At 48.9% G+C, this 13757-nt stretch overlaps 1 protein-coding gene across 2 annotated transcripts in view; it reads right to left on the bottom strand.

Annotated features, from left to right (window-relative positions):
- The window catches only part of LOC131668512 (potential E3 ubiquitin-protein ligase ariadne-2-like), a 209130-nt gene that overhangs the window by 47765 nt on the left and 147608 nt on the right, over positions 1–13757 (bottom strand). The gene's annotated exons all lie outside the window — the stretch shown is intronic.

Genomic DNA, 13757 nt, shown 5'->3' with positions numbered 1-13757 from the left:
ACTGCCTTTACCGTGTCCGGATTAGGACACTTCCAGTTCGTACGAATGCCATTTGCTCTCTCGTACGCTGGCGCCAACTTCCAACGGTTGATAGATAGCGTGATCGGACCTGAGCTTGGCGGTTTCGCCTTCGCCTATTTGGACGATATCATCGTAGTGTCATCCAAATTCGAAGATCACCTGCGGCATCTTAGAACCGCGTTGGATAGGTTAAGCCGAGCCGGACTCTCTATTAATCGAGAGAAAGGCGTCTTCTGCAAGCCGGAGGCTAAATATCTAGATTTCCTGATTAACTGAGAGGGTATCTGACCCGACCCAGAAAAGGTGCGCTCTATCGTGGAGTATCCCCGAGCAGGAAACGTACGACAGCTGCCTACTTTCCTAGGGGTTGTTTCACGGTATCGCCGCTTCTTAAGTGATTTCGCTACACATGCTCAACCGTTAACGAAATTAACGGGGAAAAAGTGGGAATATGTGTGGGGACCAGATTAAGAACAAGCCTTCGCCAAACTTAAGGCACTCATGATATCCACACCGTGCCTCGGATTACCTCAACCCGACGGACTGTATGTATTGGAAACGGACGCTAGCGCTACGGGAATGGGCGCCGTCCTGATTCAAAGAGAAGACCGAATCATCGATATGCTAGTAGAGTCCTTAACCCGGCGGAGCAAAACTACTCCGCTACGGAACGCGAATGCTTGGCGGTCGTATGGGCTTTGCAACTCCAAGGCTATACTTTCGAGATAGAATATCGAAAGGGGACGACAACGTATTGCCCGATGCGTTATCACGCGCGTTCGAGCCCGTGAAGGCTGAGGTCAGTGCGATGGACCAGCCGAAAGAAAGAGGCGGCACCTGGTACTCGGAATAGTTCCGACGCGTCGAAGCCAATCCGGAGGACTACCCAGATTGGAAGATAGTTGGCAGGGTGATATACCACCAAAAACCAAATAATGATTACCAAGATGAATACGGGTACGAGGATACCTGGAAGCTTGTCGTGTCACCGAAAGACCAAAAGGCTGTTCTGTTCGAGAGCCACGACATTGATACCGCCGAAAACCTTTGCCTGAATCGCTCAGTCCTACTCTGAAAACGATGATTACCTCGTACCTGCACGGGAATCATAAAGAGTGGGACCGAGTCTTACTCGAACTCGCGTTCGCACTGAACACTCCTATCCACAGCTCTACGGGAACCAGTCCTGCTATGCTCAAATACGGTAGGCAACCGGAAGTCCCGAGCACCCTCCGTAGACAAAGGGACGAGCTTGCGGCCTGAGAGAAAGACTTGTTCCGAATAGAGCAGTGGAATGAACACATGAAGAATAACCGATTCGTTATTCAGGAAGACCGAGAGATCGCCTCTAATGATACCCCTTAGACAAGCGAAATATTATAATGCCAAGCATAAGGCTTCGGGATTCAAGGAAGGGGAATGGGTATGGAAAAAAACCGCATACTATACAGTGCGACACAGGGTATTTCCGCAAAGCTAGCGCCGAAATTCGTGGTCCCTTACGTAATCATTAAGGTACTCGGAGTCAATTCGTACCGCCTTGCTAACCAACAGAAGAGGTCAAAGAATTGGTTCACGCCAAAGATCTCAAACCCTATTATGGAGGAGGACACCTCGTCAGAAGATGAAACCATAGTACTCAGTATACATTGAGCTATTGCCTGAGCTGGACGTGTTTAGTCTGTGCTCTAGTTAGTGTCTGGCTTAAGCCATTTTGTTATTTTTGACTCAGTTTAATCTCTAAAATTTCTCTCTATTTATGATATTTTTTTCGTTTAATGGTCTAATTAATTATCAATCAATTGTTGTTTAACCGTGCTTGTGACTGTGACTTTTATTAAATAGTGTGCCGAACTGTTGTACCTGGTACGTTATTATGTCGGAAAATAAATGTTTTTCCTGCCCATCTAAGGGCCCGATTAATGTGAATGACGCGGTGCATTGTCCGGGATGCAGATCGCTCTTCCATAAGAGTTGTGCGCGTAAGGCCGTAAAGCTTTCTAACGGCTCTTTCAAATATGCTGTGGCGGTTTGGATGTTCTGACCAGAGCATCAATGGCATCGGTGTCATCTGTTGACACTGTGCTTACCGGATTAGTAGCTAATCCGTCTTCGCCTAAGTCTCTAATTGGCTCTCAGTCAAATCAACGTGCTTCGTGCAGCTCTTGGGATGATGTCCGTGATTACTTTGAAGGCAAGTTGGAGGTCATGTTTGGTCTTCTCACGGAAAGATGTAATGGTCTGCAGCGTGTTGCTGACAGCTTGATTGCTCGGTCGGATGCCATGGAGGCCCAAATTGTTTTGATGCGGCAGGAGTTATCATCCATCCCCATTCAGACTGCCCGCATTGATGGTATTGAGGATAGAGTCTCTGCGTTGGAGAGTAGACTCGATGACTCTTCTTCCAGGATCGATGACGCCACTCTTACGGAAATGTATGAGCAGAGAAGAAGAGAGCGTAATTGTATTCTCTACAATTTCCCGGAGAATGTCTCTTCGTCACAGGATACAATGGCTTTGTCTGCGCTTCTTGTTGGCGTGAAGTTCGACACATCTGGTATGATTACCTTGCGCCTTGGAAAGAAGGTCGATGATAGAATTAGACCATTAAAGATTGTCCTTCGTTATGCTGCTGACGCCCAATGGATCATGCGGCACTCTCCGGATATTTTTAAATCAGTTCCTGGCGTGAAGTGCGGACCTGATCGTACCATGCACCAGCGACAGCAGTTACGGGAGACACTTGCTGAGATTAATGCCAGAACGCGGGCGGGAGAAAATGATCTAAAACTTAAGTTTATGAATGGCATCCCCGGTATTTCATCGTCAAAAAACGCGTAGATGCAGCCAGGATTTCAAAACAACTGTCTATTTACTACCAAAATAGCGGCAGCATCAAATCATCAATTACTGGCTTTGTTCATAACGTGATTACTTGTGCACAGAAATTTAACATTATTGCCCTAACCGAATCTTGGTTGGATAACACTGTGGAGGATGCTTTGCTGAGTATTCCTGGCTATTCGTTCGTGAGACTGGGTCGTTGTGACGTTCGGAGTGGCAAGTCGAGAGGAGGCGGAATTCTTGTTTGGCTGGAGGATGCATGCTCTTTTCAATCACTTCAAGTCGTTAACTTTAATTTGGAGCATGTCATTCTTAAGCTTGATTACGGAGCAGCCATCATTTTGTCTGTTGCCTATTTGCCACCTGTTTCTTCTCTCTCGACTGCGACTTTCGAATCATCGATGGACTCCTTTTGTTGTTCCTTGGAGGAATCGGCTGCCAGATTTCCGGGTTCTGCCATTCTTGTTATTGGTGATTTTAATCTGCCTCGTTGCTCGTGGACTGCTGTTGATGGTGTGCTTTCGGCTGATGCTACTGTGAGTGGGGCCATTCGTAATTCAGCATTACGATTACAGGATTGTATGGGCTCTCTTAAGTGTGCTCAGCTCGTCCAGTCTCGGAATAGTTCGGGAAATACTCTTGACTTGACCTTTTGCAGTATTCCGGCGTTCCTTTGTGCACCAGTGGATCCGGTTGCGCCGTCCGACAAATACCATGAGCCTTTGGTCATTGTTGTCAACATCGTTGTAACCACTTCGCCTGATTCTTTACCTCATAGTGCTCTTACCTCCTTCAATTTCAAAAAGGCCAACTATTGTGATATTAATTCATCTCTGGTATCTACTGATTGGGATGATCTTTTTGATGGCCACCAGCAGGATGTCGACATGGTGGTTGGTGGTTTCTACAGAAAGTTGTCGGAAATTATTGGCTGCAATGTACCTCTAATGGGCTCTTTTGTTGCTAAATTCCCGAATTGGATGTCTGCGGAATTGAGATCTGCAGTCTCTCAGAAGAAGTTGGCCCATCGGACATTTAAGGCTACGGGGGATGGTGGTGCATTGCATGATTTCAGGATCTTCAGGACGGCTTGTAAGCGCCTTGCGTTACGTGATTATGGCCTGTTTATTGAGGATGTTGAAGAGTCGTTGCAGTCTGATCCGGGAGAATTTTGGAAGTTTGCAAATTGTAAGGATGGTCGCTCTGGTTATCCTGATAATATGTATTTTAATGATGTTGCTGCTCATCATGGCCAGGATATTGTTAACTTATTTGCGGATCGATTCTCATCGGTCTTTTCTGCGGCCTCTCTTCGGGATGGCTTTAACGGGCTTTCCTTCGACTCACATGCGCTGTCAGGAATGTTGTTCGTGCTCGACGATGTGTCTTGTAGGCCTTAAACCATCATCCGCGGCTGGGCCTGATGGAATTCCGTCGACTTTCTTTATTAATTGTGTTCATAATTTAGCTCAACCGATTCTTTATATTATGAATTTATCTTTACGTACAGGCACCTTTCCATCGGCCTGGAAACAGGCTTTTGTTATTCCAGTGTACAAGAAGCGTGGTGACAAAAGAGATATTTGTAGTTACCGTCCTATAGCCAAGCTGAATGCCCTCTCCAAGTTGTTCGATCGTCTGGTGTCCATCAAATTATCACCCTTCCTTCTTCGCTCTATAAATGTCTCCCAGCATGGTTTTGTTTCCCACCATTCCACAGTCACCAACCTCGCAGAGTTCGTAGAATTTCTTGCTGATGCTTTTGATCAGGATCGTCAAGTAGATGCTATCTATACTGATCTCACTAGTGCCTTTGATTGTGTCAATCATCAACTATTAGTAGCTAAATTATCATTTTATGGCGTCCATGGTCCTTTCCTCTCCTGGTGTTTCTCTTATTTATCCCATAGATCATACTCCGTAAAACTTCAAAAGTTTGTCTCTTCACCGTACTTGGCTGCTTCTGGGGTGCCACAGGGCTCGCACCTTGGTCCTCTATTTTTTATTATTTTTGTAAATGATGCTTTCTCAGTTATTAAGTCCTCTTATATCTCCTTCTACGCCGACGATGCGAAAATATTTAAAGTTATCTCCTCCTATAACGATGCTTATGAATTACAGTTGGATCTGGAGAGATTTTGTGATTGGTGTTCATTAAATGGGCTCTTATTGAATATAGATAAATGTGCAGCTCTGTCGTTCTTTCGTAGTAAAGCGCCATACATTTATAACTATTCTTTCCTTGATGTTGTTATTGGTAGGGTTATTGAGTTTAAGGATCTCGGCGTGTTGTTTGATGTTAGTCTATCCTTCACTTCACACATCACTCAGTCATGTCGTTTTGCATCTCGGGCATTATTTCTGTTGTTCAGACAATGTCGTGCATTCAAAAGGCCAAGCTCTCTTATTGCACTCTATAATGCTAATATTCGCTCTTGTCTTACTTATTCGTCTGTCATCTGGGCGCCGCGTTTTGACCATCACTCTAAATCACTTGAGATTGTTCAGCATCGCTTTTTATGTTTTTTAGCTAATAAATTCGGCCCACGTATGGATGCCTTTTCTCATGACTACTCTGCCGTGGCACGCGCATTTCATATTTGCACTATCACTTCGTTCATCAACTATCAATCAGCATTATTTATTTATAAAATTTGTCATAATATTATCAATTCGATGGCCCTTTCTAATCGCATTCTCTATACGGTGCCCCCGTGTATTCTTCGAGCCCGTCATCACACCTTTTTTATACGTCCCCGTAAACGTAATCTTAATTATTTGTCTATTATCGATCGCTCATGTCATCTCATCAATAACTTGTCATCTCCACTGGACGTACACGCAGTTTGTATTGGTGCATTTAAAAAGCTTGTTCGGGAGGACATAGCGGAGTTTCGCTAGTTTTGTTTCTTTTGTCACGCGTCTTCTTGTTTTTCGTTTGTCCGGTGCACATTGTTTTTTATTTTGGCTGCCTTTTCCTTCTTTTGTTATCGTATTTTAAATAATTTTTACTTTAATTATTGTTTTTATTTACTTCTATTTTTCTTATACTATTTATATTTATTATGTATTGTATTATGATTTATTTATATTTATTGTGTATTTATTATGTATGTTTATTATTTGTCATGTTTTGATATGGGTTTTACCCGTTTAATAAATGAAAAAAAAAAAAAAAAAAAAAAAAAAAAAAAAAAAAAAACCCGAAGGCGAGATGACGACGATACCCCTACCATCGAGGGAGCCGAGGCGACGAATCACCGGTCTATAGCGAGCAATACGATACCACGCAAAAACGAACGAGCCCTTATCACGGATAATACACCCCGGAACGATAACGCGACGAGTTCGAGCCACCCTCATCGCATACCTTATAACGGGGATTTAGCCCGATTAGCCCCGTAAATATAATAAAAGAGATAACAAATGTTAAATGAGGAATGTCCGAGTGAAGTCTGGAGCCTCCTGGACTGTCCGTCTTCTCAGGTCCGGTGTTCGTCACGCCGGTGACAGGACAGCCGGATTCGCGCAGATTCGTAGTGTTGGCCGAAGAACGCAAAAGTCGAAGATTCGAAAGCGGGTGTAGGCGCGGAAGGGGGGGGGGGAGCGTTTGAATAAGGCGGCGGAATACGATTAAATAAAAGAAACTCACGGTAAACAGTATTTTTAATCAGTAGAAGTTAACAAAAGTGGTCGGAAGGAGGGAGAGAGTACGCTGAGAGAACGGATAGAGAGAGAGTAAACCAACCAGCCGGTACTTACAATGACGGTGCTCGTCCTCTAGATACGCAAACAAATCGCACAGTTTACGTCGACGCACACGCACAAATTATCGGGCACCACGCGCGCTCCGCGGCTCGTTTCCTCCTGACGAAATCCTGCTCTACCAGCTACAACACGCGAGCGTAGATCCTCTACTGGGCCAGGCGACGTCGCAATTCTTCTCTGGATGAAGGCCCCAGCTCCGAGATCGAAGAAGAGGGAAGCACCAGGTCACAACGAAGATCTGAGCAGGGAAAGTCGTCGAGACAAAGGAATCTACCGGCCCGCTGACAAATCCGCACGATAGCAACTCTCTAGCGTGTTGCCTGCTCGGCTCTCGATTTCGTTCTGCTCTGTGTCTAGTCGATTAGTGCCCGCGGTCACTCGCTAAGGCGCGACTATGTCTCTCTCTCTCTCTCCGCGCCTCGCGGTCGCGCACGGAAGTATCCCTGCGTACTCGCATCTCTCTCTCTTACCTTATATTCGAACCGAAGGGTAATTACATATACAGATATTAATAATAAATGAATATAAACATAATAAATTCATAAATATATAGGATAGGTTCGGAGAAATATGTTATATTTACATATCATTACTAGGGAGAGAGAGATATAACGGGTTGGCAATCTCACTCGTTATATCCCCCCGGCCCAGACGCTGAGTACGGGGTACCAGCTCAAAAGGATGACTCTCTCTCTCTCTCTGTAATAAGGAAAAGCCGAAACTTATTATAAGAGTTTATTATCATCAACGTCAAAGAAAAGGGAAATATCGTGATACAAAAAAAAGGTTTAGACAAAGAAACATCAAGTAGGCGCCTCTCTCTCTCTCCGTACACATTGAGGTTCAGCTAACCATCTACTCGCGATGAGGATGCGTTGACGCAGGTAAGCATTGTAGACCCTTCTACTCATCGTAGGAGTATGGGGCCAAGAGTCCCTGGGCCCATTTCCAGTGCTGAGTGTAGTTGGGGCAGTCCCTTCCCCTTGACACTTCTGTCAGGCCACAGTGCGGGCAGCTCCGGATCAACCGAAGGTCTAGACGGGGGCCATCCCACTTGCCGCACGGGCGAGTAGCAGCTGCTCCCTGCCTCGCATGGTGACCTGGTTCGTTCCTTACCCTGTTGGACGTGTGCGGGTTGGGAACAAGGGGGAGACGGCTGGCGTTCTCCTCTTCCAAAGCCGCCAGCTGGGCCCGCAGGGCGTGCAGTTCTTGGAGCTTCTTAGCCTGCTCAGCTATGATACGCTCCCTTTCCTGCTCTGCCTCCAGTCTCCTCTTCCTCTCCGTGAGCCAGGCCGAGCGTGTCTCCTCGAGATAGGCAGCTAGATCCATGGCCTCCTGCACTTTGGGGAGCCATTCTTTTGCCAGCTCTGCTGCCTGAGGACATGGACGGCCGGCGAAGTCGAGAACAGCCTGGTACCCCTCTAGCTCCAGCTTGGTGGCTTCGATGCGAGCCTTCCTGGCTGCCTTGGCTCGAGTCAGGATCTCGGCCCATTCGGCGAACAAATCTTTGGCCACTGTTGGTCCGGGTAATGGACTCGGGGCTACCTCGTCTTCAAAGACTGCCCCGGTAGCTGTTGGAGAGGCCTGGGTATGCGTTGACGCAGGTGGGTCCTTTGGACCAGGTAACGGGATCGGTGCCCGCTTGCCCTCAGAGGCGACTTCAACGGCCCCTGGAAGGGCTCCGTCGTGCGTGAACGCTGTTCGGTGAGCTGGTCCTTCCGGCGACACGACCGAAGCGATTGCCCCGAGGGTATGCGATGACGTCTCCGACGGCGCGCCAATAGCCGGTCGGCTAGGGGTACTTGGCAGCCGTGCCAGGTCGGCCGTGGCTGGGGTAACCAAGCCCACCAGGGTAGGTGAGGCTCCTGCTGCCAGCAGTTCATGCGTCAGTCGCGCAATCCCTTCGATCAGCTCCTGGGACACCCACAGCCGTCTGTCCGCCGACATTATCTGTAATTAAGTCAGATACAATCAGACAAGATTCCAGGAGCTAATAGGAAGGAAGGGGTAGGGGTGAAGAAAGAAGCCTGTTCCCGTCACTGGTTCCTAGGGCGCAGACGTCGAGGGGATGCGGCCACCGGGATTAACGGAGGTTTCTTCGATCCTCGAGGGCGTCCTCTCCTCTTAGACATTACGGTCGGCGTAGGTTCCATTTTGGTGATTTCCTCTCGACTTACTTCCGCCGTATCATTCCGCGTAATCACTACCGACCGGCTTAACTGAGGCTGAGCTTCGTCGGGTTCGTCGTTGAATTCGTCATCATCACTCTCCTCGTCGTCGGGGAGCTGCGCTTGGTCGAAGCAGGGCTTCAGGCCTTCCAAGGCGACCTTACCGAAGTCTATACCATTCTCATCCCTGAGCTGGCAGGAAATGGGACCATTCCGACGTATTATTATAAAGGGTCCGCAGTATTTCGGACCTAACTTGGCTGCGACGGCCTTGGCTGACGACGACAGTAAGTGATTCTTCGCCCACACTTTGTCGCCTACGTCGAAAGTCACATCGCGATGTCTCCTGTTATAATAGGTCTCTTGGCGATCTTGAGCGGCTCTCGAGTTCTGTGACGCCTTTGCTCTGTATTCCTCGAGCCTTTCCATGCGAGAGCGCCAGTCTTCTAGGGCTTCTCCTTGAAGCTCGTTCTCCGCTTTCCTTTCCTCGTCCCTCTTCGTGGAGTTAGGCAACTCAGGGTTCCTTACATAATTCAGGAATGCGGGGCTAGAGCGAATAGCTTCCTGCACGGCAGTGTTATATGCGAAGGCGAACTCTGCCACGTGCTTATCCCAGGTATTGTGACGCTCTTCGATGAAGGCCGAAATCATGGTCTTAATAGTCCGGTTAGCTCTTTCCGTGGGATTAGACTTCGGGGAGTAAGGTGCGCATGTCGCATGAACCACTCCCTTAGACTCCAGGAAGCTATCCACAAGCTTATTCTTAAACGGTGTCCCATTATCCGACAGGAATTTATCGGGGACACCATACCGGAGAAATATGCGCTCGTTGAGCTCCCTTTTAATGGTCTTCGCATTGGCCTTCCTAATCGGAATACACTCGATCCAACGAGTGAAAAGATCTACAAATACGAGTAGATATTCGTGGCCCTGTGGCGATCTAGGAAACGGCCCCATCGTATCTCCTGAGACTATCTCCCAGGGGCGGTGAACTATATGCCGACCCATAAGTCCCGCAGGAGCCCTTTGCTCGACCTTCACTTGCTGGCAGGTGGTGCAATTCCTGACGTAACGGGCCACATCCTTATAAATCTTGGGCCAAAAATACTGTGTGATCGCCCGCTGATGAGTTTTAAAACGCCCTAAGTGTCCGGCCGTCGGTTCATCGTGGCATTCCGCGAGGATGCGTTCACGCAGCTCTCGAGGGATCACGAGTTTCCACGCGTCGTAATCTTGACCCAACACGTCATCGACGGCAGGGTCCGGCCTATAAGCGAACAGTCTACCCCCGGTGACCTTCCAGTGCGGGTGCTCACTCGGACTTTCAAGGACTTTTAGTACCATTTTCCTGTACCATGGGTCCTTGATATTCTCATCAACTTTTAACGAAGCCGCGGCGGCTGTCACATCCTCCTCAGTCTCATACATGCGAGACAGGGCGTCTGGCACAACGTTATCCTTCCCTTTCCGGTGTACGATATCAAAATCGTACGATTGTAGGCGCAATGACCAGCGACCTAGCTTACCGTTCGGGTTCTTCAAGTTGCGCAGCCAGACCAAGCTATGATGATCAGTCACGACGATAAAGTGGTAGCCTTCGATGTACGGCCTATATTTTTCTATTGACCATATCACGCTTAGGCATTCCCGCTCCGTGACTGACAGCTTTTGTTCTGAGGCAGAAAGGGTGCGGCTCGCGAAGCATAGGACCTTATCCTCCCCATCGATGTGCTGCAGCAAAACACTGCCTAAACCAGTATCGCTCGCATCGCACTCGATGACGAACGGGGATCGATAGTCCGGACGGGCTAATACAGGCGCAGTAGCAACTAACGCTTTAACCCTTTCGAGAGCCGCTTCTTGCTCGTCTCCCCACTCAAACTTGGCGTCTTTACGCGTTAACGCCGTGAGGGGTTCACAGATCGTTGCGTAATCGCCTAAAAACTTCCTATACCACGCGGCCATCCCAAGGAACCTACGTAGCTGCTTGAGATTTCTTGGCGCGGGGTACTCAAGGATGGAGCGAGTCCTCTCAGGATCGGGGCGACAACCTTCGCGATTGACCAGTACTCCGAGGTAACGTACCTCAGTCATACATATCCGCGACTTCTTGCGATTTATCATTAGACCAGCTTCTTTAATCCGATGCAGGATCATCTTAAGCCATTCGACGTGGTATGTGAACGTTTCAGTCGCGATAATCAGATCGTCTAAGTATGCAAACGCATAGGGTTCCATCTCTGGAATAATCACTTTATCAGCCAACGATTGGAAGGTCGCTGGTCCACCTGCGAGTCCATACGGCATCCTGACAAACTCGAATAACCCCATACCCGGAACAGTAAACGCTGTAATCGGGATCGACCGCTGGGTCAAGGGAATTTGCAAGAATGCCCCGGAGCAGTCCAGGGCCGTAATATATCTCGCGTGCTGCAGCTTGCGCAAAATCACGTCCATGTAGGGTAAAGGGTATGCGCTAACGCGTGACACTGTGTTCACCTTCCGGTAGTCAATACAGAACCTGTACGAACCATCGGGCTTACGTACCATGACTACCGGGCTGGACCATTCACTGGTTGATTTACGAATTATGCCGGCCTCCAGCATCTTGCTCACCTGTACGTGCATCTCTTTCTCTATCTTGGGAGAAACAGGGTAGTAACGTTGCTTTATAGGGATCGCTTCCCCGACGTCAATGTCGTGTTGAATCCAACTAGTACAACCTACTCGCTCGCACGAAGACTCTGGCAGCAGTTCTTCAATCACCTTCCGTATCTCTTCGCGCTGGTCCTCCGAAACATCTTCTATTCCTAGAGAGGCCAACGACAGGGACTTCTCCGTACGTAACGAAGAAAGGATGGCAGGAATCTCCTTGCCTTCCCTCCCCATTCGAAATGTATTCATCTCGGGGTCCAATACTGCTGTGAAAGCTCGAATAAAGTCGCCCCCTAGAGTACACTCCGCATCAGCCTCCTTTAAGATAAGAGTGTCGATGAGGTGTGTCATCTCCGCGACTGTAAAGGGTAATTCTACGTGGCCTAGTATGGGTACCCTATGACCGACGACAGCCCGCGCGACCTGGCCCGCACTATAGTTCACTCGGCAGTTCAGCGCTGTTGCTATTTGCAGACCTAAAGAGTTAAGGACCGTGCGTGAAGCGCCAGTGTCATATAAGGCTCGGAAAGTGAAAGATCCGATGCGTACCGTCAGCCACCACCTGGGATACTTTTCAACCGAGGCACTTGCCACAGTACCTCCATCGACCTGCGTCTGCGCATCCTTTGAACTGCTCGTGGCTAGCGTTGAGTCAGCTACTTCGATACGCAGAGCTTGCGCTACTCCTGTGACGCCATCAGCTTCCAAGGTCCGGGTGTGTAGTGGGGCAGTAGGGACCTCATCTACTTGCCCCCTTCCTCGTTTTTTATCTTCGAGCATTCCGGACAGTCGCGCTTAGTGTAGCCTGGCCAACTACATCCCCAGCATAAGAGCTTCTCTGCAGGGCCGGGTACCTGGTCCTTATTCTTGCTACTCTTGGGTATGCGTGCCTTATTAGGTAGGCCCCGCTGCCATCTGCCACTTCGGCCACCCTTGGGTGTCTCCGCCAAAGTTCCCTGTGATGACGCTACCGCCCTTCTTCCGGAATCTCGATGCGACGCGCGGCCTGTCGGGTGTTCCTTTTTTCTTGGTGGAGGACCCTTGCCAGGATTAGGGTCCATTTCCTTCATCTTCTTCTCGAAAAACTGCTGAAACAGCTTCGGGGCCCTTGTTTGGCTCCTCGGCGAGGGATGCCAGGGCTGGCTTACCCTTCTGCGTCTTCGCTTTGGGCTGCCAGGCGGCCTCTGGTAGCAAGCATTTCTCCGCTGGTGGAGGCGGCGTGTAATTTTCTTCGGACTCTTCGTCCTCAGCCTCCTGGGCCTTAAGCACCAACTGCTGGAGATCAGAGATTCCCCTGCGGTATCTGCGTACTCTCCAGCGCAGCTTCGGGAGCAAGTTTTCGACCATGAGTTCTATTTGGTCTGTCATTGGCCAGGGACGCTCAAACCGGTTCAAAATGGTATAAAGGGAGGAGATGTAGTCTCGCACGGGCTCCCCGAGTCCTTGAGTGCGTCGGTGCGCCTCCACAACCAGGTTACTTTTGTTTCTACGCGACTTGCTATACGTTTCCATTGCCGCTTTCCTGAAGTCTTGATACGTACACCAGGTCGGCCTGAGCATCCGGTACCAAAATAAAGCTGGTTTAGCAAACAATGGAGTCAGTGAGTCCAACAACTCCTCATCTGACACGTGGTCTACACGTCGGTTCTCTTTGACCTGTTCCAAAAACTCCTCGATACTTACGCCGGATTCACCTGAGAACTTAAGTTTCCATTCTCGTATCGTTTTGCCTAGGTGTCTACCTCCGAAGCCTGTCCGCACTGTGTCCGAATAGCTATGCATGTTTGTCGTAGGGCTCGTTGTTTCATCTGCCGCGCCCGCCCGCGTACCGCGCGCTTGCGAGAGCGAGGAGTGTGGCTTTGGAGCCAAGACCCCCCTCCCCCAGCTCGAGCATGCGGGGTCGTCAGCCAGCGAGGAGGCTGCCGAGGCCATAGATGAAGACGACGGGTGCTGCGCCGGGGGCGACGGCTGTAGGGCTCGTGATACGGGCAGTTTCGTCGTCGAGTGAAAGAATCGCGCATGCGGGTTCAACTGTGAGTCCGGTTGTAACAGTGACAGGTCTTCTATTTGGTCCACTTCGTCCTCAATTAAATCGTAAGTATCTTGAAACTGCACTGTTCTTGAGTCTCTGTATGCGTTCGTACGGTATTGTGTTTCTGACGGTAACGTTTGCGCACTCGTCACAACTATTTGCGTTTGCTTATGCAAGTCCCGGTTTGTGGTCTTTAGTGCGTTTATTTCCAAATTTTTGTTTGCTATTTCCATTCCTAACCTTTTAACTTCTTCTGTTAATTTATCGCA

The sequence above is a fragment of the Phymastichus coffea genome, unplaced genomic scaffold (genome assembly GCF_024137745.1).
Source record: "Phymastichus coffea isolate CEN01 unplaced genomic scaffold, Cenicafe_Pcof_1.1 PCOF00006, whole genome shotgun sequence".
Classification (NCBI taxonomy): Eukaryota; Metazoa; Arthropoda; class Insecta; order Hymenoptera; family Eulophidae; genus Phymastichus; species Phymastichus coffea.
Note: the sequence above shows the minus strand (reverse complement) of the source record. Positions and strands in the feature narration are given on the sequence as shown.